Here is an 11,487-nt window from a genome sequence, read left to right on the forward strand (position 1 = left end):
TTCTAGAGGTTTCTTTGGCCTTAGGTGCCATCAATGGTTATGGAAAAAACAAAAAAGCTATGATTTTACCACACCAAACTTAGAATGTTGCTCGCCCTCGAGCAAAAGAAGAAAGAATAGTAGAAGAAAAAGAAGATATGGAGGAGATGGAGGGATATGTGTATTTGGCTATATGGGTGGGCTTGGGTGGGAAAGAAATTTTGAATTTTGAAGGTAGGTGGGATGTATGGATGTGAGTGGTGACTGGAAAACAGAAGGGATGACCATGAATGGAGAGAGAGGGTGATATAGGATTGTGAGGAGGTAAGGTGAGTGGAGGTATGTGGGGATCCTGTGGGGTCCATAGATCCTGAGATGTCAAGGATTTGCAACCCTGCACCAATTAGGCATGTAAAATGCCTTTGCATGCAATTCTGGCGTTTAAACGCCGAATTGGTGCATGTTCTGGGCGTTCAGCGCCCAGATGCAGCATGTTTCTGGCGTTGAACGCCAGTTCTATGCTTGTTTCTGGCGTTCAGTGCCAGCTTTCCTCAGTGTCCATTCCTGGCGTCTGAACGCCAGGATGCTGCTTGTTTTGGGTGTTCAACGCCAGATCCATGCTCTGTTCTGGCGTCGCCAGCCAGATGCTCCTTACTGGCGTTTAAATGCCAGTGAACTCTTCCTCCAGGGTGTGCTGTTTTTAATGCTGTTTTTGATTTTTTTTTTTTAATTTTTTCAGTTGTTTTTGTGACTCCACATGATCATGAACCTATGAAGACATATAACTAATAAAAAATATAATTAAATAAAAATTAGGTTGCCTCCCAACAAGTGCTTCTTTAATGTCAATAGCTTGACAGTGGGCTCTCATGGAGCCTCACAGATGTTCAGAGCATTGTTGAGACTCCCCAACACCAAACTTAGAGTTTGACTGTGGGGGCTCTGGTTGACTCTGCAGTGAGAGAGGCTTACTGTGCCTCTTTTCCATGTTTACAGAAGGATGTCCTTAAGTTTTAAACTCAAGGGAGTCCTCATTCAATTGAAGGACTAGTTCACCTCTGTTAACATCAATCACAGCTCTTGCTGTGGCTAGGAAGGGTCTTCCAAGGATGATGGATTCATCCTCATCCTTCCCAGTATCTAGGATTATGAAATCAGCAGGGATGTAAAGGCCTGCAACCTTTACTAACATGTCCTCTACTTGTCCATAAGCCTGTTTTCTGGAATTGTCTGCCATCTCTAATGAGGTTTTAGCAGCTTGTACCTCAAAGATTCCCAGTTTCTCCATTACAGAAAGTGGCATGAGGTTTATTCCTGATCCAAGGTCACATAGAACCTTCTCAAAGGTTATGGTGCCTATGGTACAAGGTATTAGGAACTTTTCAGGATCCTGTTTCTTTTGAGGCAATCTCAGTTGATCCAATGCATTTAGTTCATTGGTGAACAGGGGACTAGGGGAGGTTCATCTCCCCAAGTCTTATTACCAAATAAATTGGCATTCAGTTTTATGATTGCACCAATGAACTTGGAAACTTGCTCTTCAGTAACATCGTCATTCTCTTCAGAAGAGGAATACTCATCAGAGCTCATGAATGGCATAAGGTGGTTTAATGGAATCTCTATGGTCTCTAGATGAGTCTCAGAGTCCTTTGGTTCCTCAGAGGGAAACTCCTTATTGATCACTGGACGTCCCAGGAGGTCTTCCTCCTTTTGATTCACGTCCTTCTCCTCTCTTGTGAGTTCGGCCATGATGGTCAATTCAATGGCCTTGCACTCTCCTTTTGGATTTTCTTCTGTATTGCTTGGGAGAGCACTAGGAGGAGTTTCAGTGATCTTCTTACTCAGCTGGCCTACTTGTGCCTCCAAATTTCTAATTGAGGAGCTCGTTTCATTCATGAAACTTACAGTGGCCTTGGACAGATCAGAGACTAAGTTTGTTAAATTAGAGGTATTTTGTTCAGAGTTCTCTGTCTGTTGCTGAGTGGATGATGGAAAAGGCTTGCTATTGCTAAACCTATTTCTTCCACCATTATTAAAGCCTTGTTGAGGCTTTTGTTGATCCTTCCATGAGAGATTTGGGTGATTTCTCCATGAGGGATTATAGGTGTTTCCATATGGTTCACCCATATAATTTACCTCTTCTATTGCAGGGTTCTCAAGATCATAAGCCTCTTCTTCAGCAGATGCCTCTTGAGTACTGTTGGATGCAGCTTGCATTCTATTCAGACTCTGAGAAATCATATTGACTTGCTGAGTCAATATTTTATTCTGAGCCAATATGGCATTCAGAGTATCAATTTCAAGAACTCCCTTCCTCATAAGCGTCCCATTATTCACAGGATTCCTTTCAGAAGTGTACATAAACTGGTTATTAGTAACCATGTCATTGAGTTCTTGAGCTTCTGCAGGCATTTTCTTTAGGTGAATGGATCCACCTGCAGAAGTATCCAATGACATCTTAGCTAATTTAGACAGACCATCATAGAATATATCCAGGATGGTCCATTCTGAAAGCATGTCAGAAGGACACTTTTTGGTCAGTTCCTTGTATCTCTCCCAAGCTTCATAGAGGGATTCACCTTCTTTCTGTCTGAAGGTTTGAACATCCACTCTAAGCTTACTTAGCTTTTGGGGAGGAAAGAACTTGGCTAAGAAAGCCTTGACCAGCTTATCCCAAGAGTTCAGGCTATCCTTAGGTTGAGAGTCCAACCATATTCTAGCTTTGTCTCTCACAGCAAAGGGGAAAAGTATGAGCCTGTAGACTTCAGGATCTACTCCATTAGTCTTAACAGTATCACAAATCTGCAAGAATTCAGTTAAGAACTGAAAAGGATCTTCAGATGGAAGTCCATGAAACTTGCAGTTTTGCTGCATCAGAGAAACTAATTGAGGTTTCAGCTCAAAATTGTTTGCTCCAATGGCAGGAATTGAGATGCTTCTTCCATGTAAATTGGAATTAGGTGCAGTGAAGTCACCAAGCATTCTCCTTGCATTATTATTATTTTCGGCTGCCATCTCCTCTTCTTGTTCGAAAATTCCTGTAAGGTTGTCTCTGGATTGTTGTATTTTAGCTTCTCTTAGTTTTCTCTTCAGAGTCCTTTCAGGTTCAGGGTCTGCTTCAACAAGAATGTTCTTGTCCTTGCTCCTGCTCATATGAAAAAGAAGGAACAGAAAAATAATAATAATAGGGATCCTTTTTACCCAGGTATAGAGGTTCCCCTGTGTGAGTAGAAGAAGAAAAGAATGTAATGTAAAGAAGAGAAGAGGAAAAACTCGAACACAGAGAGGGAGGTAGTGTTCGAATTTTTGGATGGGAGAGAAGTGTTAGTGGATGAATAAATAAATAGAAGGAGATGAGAGAGGAGGATTTTCGAAAATTATTTTTGAAAAATGGTTAGTGATTTTCGAAAATTAAAAGAAGAAATAAATTAAAATTAAAAATTCAAACAATTAGTTAATTAAAAAGAATTTTTTGAAAAAGAGGGAGGGATTTTCGAAAATTAGAGAGGGATAGTTAGTTAGGTGGTTTTGAAAGAGATAAGAAACAAACAAAAAGTTAGTTAGTTAGTTGAAACAAATTTGAAAATAAATTTTGAAAAGATAAGAAGATAAGAAGTTAGAGAAGATATTTTAAAATCAAATTTTTGACAATGATATGTTTTAAAAAGATATGATTAAAAAGATATGATTTTTAAAAAGATAAGATAAAAATATATTTTTGAAAAGATATGATTGAAATTAGTTTTGAAAAAGATTTGATTTTTTTAAAATCACAATTAATGACTTGATTCACAAGAAATCACAAGATATGATTCTAGAACTTAAAGTTTGAATCTTTCTTAACAAGTAAGTAACAAACTTGAAATTTTTGAATCAAAATATTAATTGTTGAAGATATTTTCGAAAATTATGAGATAAAATTAAGAAAAAAATTTTTGAAAAATATTTTTAGAAATTTTCGAAAATAAATAAGAAAAATGAAAAAGATATGATTTTTGAAATAGATAAGATTTTTAAATTGAAAATTTGATTTGACTCATAAGAAATAACTAAATTTTAAAAAGTTTTGAAAAAGTCAACTCAAATTTTTGAAAATTTATGAGTGAAAAAGGGAAAGATATTTTTTTGATTTTTGAATTTTTAATGAAGAAAGAGAAAAACATGAAAAAGACTCAACACATGAGAATTTTTAGATCAAAACAATGACTGCATGCAAGAACACTATGAATGTCAAGATGAACACCAAGAACACTTTGAATGTCAAGATGAACACCAAGAACTTATTTTTGAAAAATTTTTTATGCAAAGAAAACATGCAAGACACCAAACTTAGAAATCTTTAGTGCTTAGACACTAAGAATTCAAGAATGCATATGAAAAACACCATACAACACAAAACAATATAATATGAAGATCAAACAAGAAGACTGGCCAAGAACAACTTGAAGATCATGAAGAACACTATGAATTCATGAATTTTCGAAAAATGCAAAGAATTTTTAGAAAAAATACAATTGACACCAAACTTGAAATTGACTCAAGACTCAAACAAGAAACACAAAATATTTTTTATTTTTATGATTTTATGATTTTTTTGGATTTTTCGAAATTTAATGTGAAAAAGAGAAATAAGGATTTCAAAATTTTTAATATGAATTCCAGGAATCTTTCAATATTAGCCCAAAGCTCCAATCTGAGGGTTAGGCATGGCTTAATAGCCAGCCAGCTTTAGGACATACATCAGGCATGCAACAGCTGATATTCCAATTAACTTGCCTCTATGCTGATGGTTGGAAGCCCCTATCCAAAAGAATTAGACCTGGCTTTACAGCCAGCCAGGCTTCAACATGCTTCATGAAACACTAGAATTCATTCTTAAAAATTTAGAATAATTTTCGAAAACAGATGAGAAATTTTTGAAATTTTTTTTTTTGAAAATAAAACAAAAAGAAAATTACCTAATCTGAGCAACAAGATGAACCGTCAGTTGTCCAAACTCGAACAATCCCCGGCAACGGCGCCAAAAATTTGGTATGCGAAATTGTTACTCTGAGGTTGTACAATTTGTTGTTCGTTCTCTCCCTGGTAATGGCGCCAATAACTGGTGCACAATACCATGGTCCAAACATAACTTCACAACTTCGCACAACTAACCAGCAAGTGCACTGGGTCGTCCAAGTAATAAAACCTTACGTGAGTAAGGGTCGATCCCACAGAGATTGTTGGTATGAAGCAAGCTATGGTCACCTTGTAAATCTCAGTCAGGCGGATATCAAATGGTTATAGAGTTTTCGAATAATAATAATGAATAAACAGAAAGTAAAGATAGAAATACTTATGTAATTCATTGGTGAGAATTTCAGACAAGCATATAGAGATGCTTTCGTTCCTCTGAATCTCTGCTTTCCTGTTGTCTTCATCCAATCAGTATTACTCCTTTCCATGGCAAGCTTTTTGTAAGGGCATTACCGTTGTCGATGGCTACATCCCATCCTCTCTGTGAAAATGGTCCAAATGCTCTGTCATGGCATGGCTAATCATCTGGAGGTTCTCGATCGTATTGGAGTAGGATTTACTATCCTTTTGCGTCTGTCACTACGCCCAGCACTCGCGAGTTTGAAGTTCGTCACAGCCATCCCTTCCCAGATCCTACTCGGAATACCACAGACAAGGTTTAGACTTTCCGGATCTCAGGAATGGCCATCCATGGGTTCTAACTTATACCACAAAGATTCTGATTAAGGAATCCAAGAGATACTCATTCAATCTAAGGTAGAACGGAAGTGGTTGTCAGGCACGTGTTCATGGGGAATGATGATGACTGTCACGATCATCACATTCATGTTAAAGCGCGAATGGATATCTTAGAAGTGGAATAAGTTGAATTGAATAGAAAAACAGTAGTACTTTGCATTAAATCATGAGTAACAGCAGAGCTCCACACCTTAATCTATGGAGTGCAGAAACTCTACCGTTGAAAATACATAAGTGATGAAGGTTTAGGCATGGCCGAATGGCCAGCCCCCAAACGTGATCAATATGATCCAAAGATGGTTCAAAAGATCATAAGATCATAGATGTCTAATACAATAGCAAAAAGTCCTATTTATACTAAACTAGTTACTAGGGTTTACAAAAGTAAGTACTTGATGTATAAATCCACTTTCGGGGCCCACTTGGTGTGTGCTTGGGCTGAGCTTGAAGTTTACACATGGAGAGGTCATTCTTGGAGTTGAACGCCAGTTTGTAACGTGTTTCTGGCGTTCAACTCTGGCTTGTGACGTGTTTTTGGCGTTTAACTCCAGACTTCAGCGTAGAACTGGCGTTCAACGCCCTTTTGCGTCATCTAAACTCGGCCAAAGTATGAACTATTATATATTTCTGGAAAGCCCTGGATGTCTACTTTCCAAGGCAATTGGAAGCACGCCATTTTGAGTTCTGTAGCTCCAGAAAATCCACTTTGAGTGCAGGGAGGTCAGAATCCAACAGCATCAGCAGTCCTTCTTCTACCTCTGAATCTGATTTTTGCTCAAGTCCCTCAATTTCTACCAGAAAATACCTGAAATCACAGAAAAACACAAAAACTCATAGTAAAGTCCAGAAATGTGAATTTAACATAAAAACTAATAAAAACATACCTAAAAGTAACTAGATCCTACTAAAAACATACTAAAAACAATGCCAAAAAGCGTATAAATTATCCGCTCATCAAAGACCAATCCCAAAGCAGTTTGAATATGGCTTTACAGCCATATAGGATTCAACATGTTACCATGAAACTCTTGAATTCATTCTTGAAAGTTTTGAAGCCATAGAATAATTTAAAAAAAATTTTTTTTTCGAAAATAATTTTTTTGAAAAATGAAAATAAAGAAAAATTTTTGAAAGAATTTTGAAAACTTTTTTGAAAAGAAAAAAAAAGATAGTTACCTAATCTGAGCAACAAGATGAACCGTCAGTTGTCCAAACTCGAACAATCCCCGGAAACGGCGCCAAAAATTTGGTATGCGAAATTGTTACTCTGAGGTTGTAAAATTTGTTGTTCGTTTTCTCCCTGGCAATGGCGCAAATAACTGGTGCACAATACCATGGTCCAAACATAACTTCACAACTTCGCACAACTAACCAGCAAGTGCACTGGGTCGTCCAAGTAATAAAACCTTACATGAGTAAGGGTCGATCCCACGGAGATTGTTGGTATGAAGCAAGCTATGGTCATCTTGTATATCTCAGTCAGGCGGATATCAAATGGTTATGGAGTTTTCGAATAATAATAATAAATAAATAGAAAATAAAGATAGAAATACTTATGTAATTCATTGGTGAGAATTTCAGATAAGCGTATAGAGATGCTTTCGTTCCTCTGAATCTCTGCTTTTCCGCTGTCTTCATCCAATCAGTCTTACTCCTCTCCATGGCAAGCTTTCTGTAAGGGCATCACCGTTGTCAATGGCTACATCCCATCCTCTCTTGTGAAAAAGGTCCAAATGCTCTGTCACGACATGGCTAATCATCTGGAGGTTCTCGGTCATACTGGAATAGGATTCACCCTCCTTTTGCGTCTGTCACTACGCCCAGCACTCGTGAATTTGAAGTTCGTCACAGCCATCCCTTCCCAGATCCTACTCGGAATACCACAGACAAGGTTTAGACTTTCCGGATCTCAAGAATGGCCATCCATGGGTTCTAACTTATACCATGAAGATACTAATAACTCGAACTCGGTCCCCTGTATTAGATATCTAAGAGATATTCATTCTAGCTTGTTTGCATGTAGAACAAAAGTGTTTGTCAGGCACGCGTTCATGAGTGAGAATGATGATGAGCGTCACATAATCATCACATTCATCATGTTCTTGGGAACGAATGGGAGATAAGCCTCAATGTAGTCCCTGAAGTTGCACTCGAGCCTCAAAGTAGTCCCTGAACTTAAAAGTTCCTCAGAGTCATCCCCGAACTTGCACTCCGGGACTCAAAGTGGTCCTTCCGGCCATTTCAGCACTCGTGGCGCAACCGGAAAGCTTAGCTGGCAGCGTGGTTGACACCTGGGACTCACAGAAACGACGTCGTTTTGGCTGTGGCGCCAAAATGACATGAAACGACGTCGTTTCACGCTCACTACGTCCCTCCCTCAACGTTTCCATAACGTTTTGTCTCCCTCCTCTCTACACACAAAACAAACACAACACAGAGTGTGGTTTCTTCTTCTCCCTCCGTCAATCTCCAATGACGCATGTGCTCCTCCATTAACCGGACCGATTTCAGTGGAAGACGTTGGCTCTGGAGCATCGTTGCTTTCCTCTCCTTCATACACAAAGTTGGGCAGCCTTGTTTCTCTGAAAGAGGTAAGCCAAAAATGAAAAAAAAATGTGGTTCCTCTGTTTTTTGATGTTGTTATTCATCTAATATTCACAAAGTTCAAGCTTTTTTTTCGATTGTAATTGGTGGGTATGAACGCCTCTGTTCTTTTCTCTGTGTTAGGGTTTGATCATTATTGGCTTTCGTAGTGGTTTGGCCAAGCAAAATTGTAGAGTAGGAGTGTTTCTTGTGTTTTGATGATATAAAAACGTGTTCTATATGTGTTAGGGTTTACTGTTCTTAGTGGAGGAGTTTCCAAACTGTTAATGTGTTTGAGGAGAATGACTCTGATCAATGTATTTGTTTAACAGAGTTTGCATGATCACAGTAGAAGTAAAGATTTTTAGGGAGTTGAATTTTTTTGTAACTCTGATAATGGATTCTGAACTTGACTGATTAGTGAGAGTGATGATGAAAATTGTAGAAGAGAAAATTCATGAATGGTTTTAAACGATGATAAGCCATTATCTGAAGTTTAGCTGAAATGTGCTTCTGTTCTTTATGTGCTTCATTTAACTATTTTTCTCTTAGAATACACAATTATGATACTGGTTAGCTTTTTTTTTGCCAAAAAGTTTCCAATGACTACACTTTTTCGAATCGAAAAAAAAGGTCCTAATGTATATTATTACTATTCTTGAATGTCTTGAAGGCGTGAGGAAGCATTGCCTATATTCAAGAGGAGACTCTTAGGTGCCTTGCTGGAGTTTTCTGCTCAAGAATTGTAGGTTCAGGTACATTAGTTTTTGTCAATGATCTTCTTTTCAAATATTTTATTTATGGCATGTAGGCACAATTGTATCCTTTTGTCTTCTGATTCTATTTTCCTCATCAATCATTTTGGTTTCGAATGTCCATGCTTATCCAAAAATAAATAGCTTCACTCATAGTTAAGCACACCTAGTTAGTGTTTGAAAATGGTTCTTGTGATACAAATATAGTCAGCACTTATATAATATCAGCTCCATTATCAAATATCTCTAGAGTTCTATTAAAAATGTCAAAAATACTCTGCTAAATTGATAATAAGCTATGAGTCAGCCTCATATGATCGCATGACTTAAAGCTAGCACCTCCATTAGGAAAGAACATGGTGAAAGCATGAGAGTCAATTTTAACTATGTAAAACTAAGTAAACATTTATCAATAACACTAGAATCTGTGGCGATTGGCACTTTCAATACTTATAATTTTCACCTTACAATTTTCAGTCTGATTTTTTAAACCAAAAAATTTATTCCATAATAATTACAAATTATGTCAATAATAGTAGTCGATTGTCTTTAATGACCAAGGTTAACTTTTTGAACTTTGATGTAGCAGGGTTTGAATTGCCTTGTTAATTTATATCAATTCTACACTTGTACCTATTTGGTTTAGAATTTTGCAACCTCCATATCAGGTTGGGCATTGCATCATTCCTAAGTCATCCTTCTTATTGTGGTTTTTTAGCTAAAAATGGTGAGTTTAAGTATATAGTTACAACATAGAAACCACTAAAAATATGCAAAAGTAATCATAAAATTAGTGTATGAATTTTTCTTTTCAATTTCCATTTCTGGAAGCATGCCACTTTATACACCAATATATGCAAAAGTAATCATAAAATTAGTGTATGCCGCTTTATAATAGTATACATTATTCTGTTCTATGAGTAGTGTTAGGAGTGGTTGGTTTATCTTGTGTGTGTGTGCTCTTTTGTGTGTCATAGTTGTTGTGGTTTAAAGTGTAATTATTGTGATTTGATAAAATCATGTGATTCATAGTTGGTGTGTGCTCTTTTTTGGTTTTTGGTTGAGTTTGTACAGACTATCTAAAAAAAATTAATTTTGTAAATATTGACTGCTAAGTCTTTGGAATATTTTTCTGAAATTCCACGGGTTTGTTCAGATAGATTCTACAAGTAATTTCTTATCAAAATAATTATTCTACTTTGGCAACTGCCTAGGTTTTGGCAACCATTTTCTTAATAAAGTAATGCTACAATTGTGCATCCATTCTAATGGTTATGGCATCTAAAATATTATTTTGCTGCCCCCGTTATTTTTGGTTTTGGGTTTATATATTTTTTCAGTGTAGTTAGCCAAGCGTGAGCCTAAATGACAAGGCTAACTGAACTGAGATTTGAAAAACTTTTTTCTTTTTATATATATTTTTAATACATCTTGTTTAAGGCATATCTATTAGTATTTTAAATTTAAACATTAAAATATAAATTGTAAATTTTATGTCTTTTAGAAATAAAAAACATGAAAAGCAAAACATAATAATAGGTGTTGGAACAAAGACAAAAAATGTATTATTCATTATCCATTCATTATCCATTCTTTGGGTGTGATCAATTAATTTTTTTTTTAAATATTGGCAGATGGGTGATCCGTTAATTACGATTATATTTCACCATGGAGGGTCGTTTATCACAGAGGCCGATGGGAGTATGTCTTACAACGGTGGAGAGACTTGTGAGTTGCCGGATATTGATACAGACATGCTGGATGTATTCTTCGTCCGAGACTATCACAAGAAAATTGGGTATGACAAGGTTAGCCAAAGTTGGTGGCTGGTGCCTAATCGGCCTATGCAAACTGGTTTAAGAGCAATAGCAGATGATAATGAACTGATGGAGATGTGTTATCTGGCTCAGCAGAACAAGGGGGTTATTCATGTGTACTACGAACATGGAGTATCTGAGCCTGTGTATATTGAGGAAGCAGAACCAGTGGTTTCTGGCAAGGAGGTGATGCTGATACCAACCATTATCCCCACCCCAAAATTCACCACCAATGCCACAGCTGAACCAATTCCCAGCACAACACCATGTAATCCAACTTCTGAACCAAAGAATACTACTGAATCCACAAAACCAAAGGAGCCACATACCTCATTGGCTGCTGGTAACCAAAACAAAGCAGGAAAAGTTTTCCCCCAACCCACTGCAAGTCTTGGACCTAAGCCCAATCCACCACCAAAGAGAATGGCCCAACCCAGTAAAAGCAAGCCCAAAATTCCACCAACAAAAATGCCCCAACCCACAGCAATTCCGAAACCTTGGTCCAAAGAAAAAGAAACCAAGAAGACTAAAACAAAGAGAGGCTGTAAGAATGTAAAAATAGCAGCAGCAGCATGTGGAAGGAGGCCACTGACAAGAGC

At 37.2% G+C, this 11,487-nt stretch overlaps 1 non-coding gene across 1 annotated transcript; it reads left to right on the forward strand.

Moving 5' to 3' along the window:
- The first annotated feature begins 2,490 nt into the window (after positions 1-2,490).
- On the forward strand, positions 2,491-2,598 carry LOC112760078 (small nucleolar RNA R71). Its single transcript, XR_003180534.1, has one exon. It is a non-coding gene; the product is annotated as a small nucleolar RNA R71 (small nucleolar RNA).
- The last annotated feature ends 8,889 nt before the right edge of the window (positions 2,599-11,487 follow it).

Source organism: Arachis hypogaea, chromosome 16 (assembly GCF_003086295.3).
Source record: "Arachis hypogaea cultivar Tifrunner chromosome 16, arahy.Tifrunner.gnm2.J5K5, whole genome shotgun sequence".
Classification (NCBI taxonomy): Eukaryota; Viridiplantae; Streptophyta; class Magnoliopsida; order Fabales; family Fabaceae; genus Arachis; species Arachis hypogaea.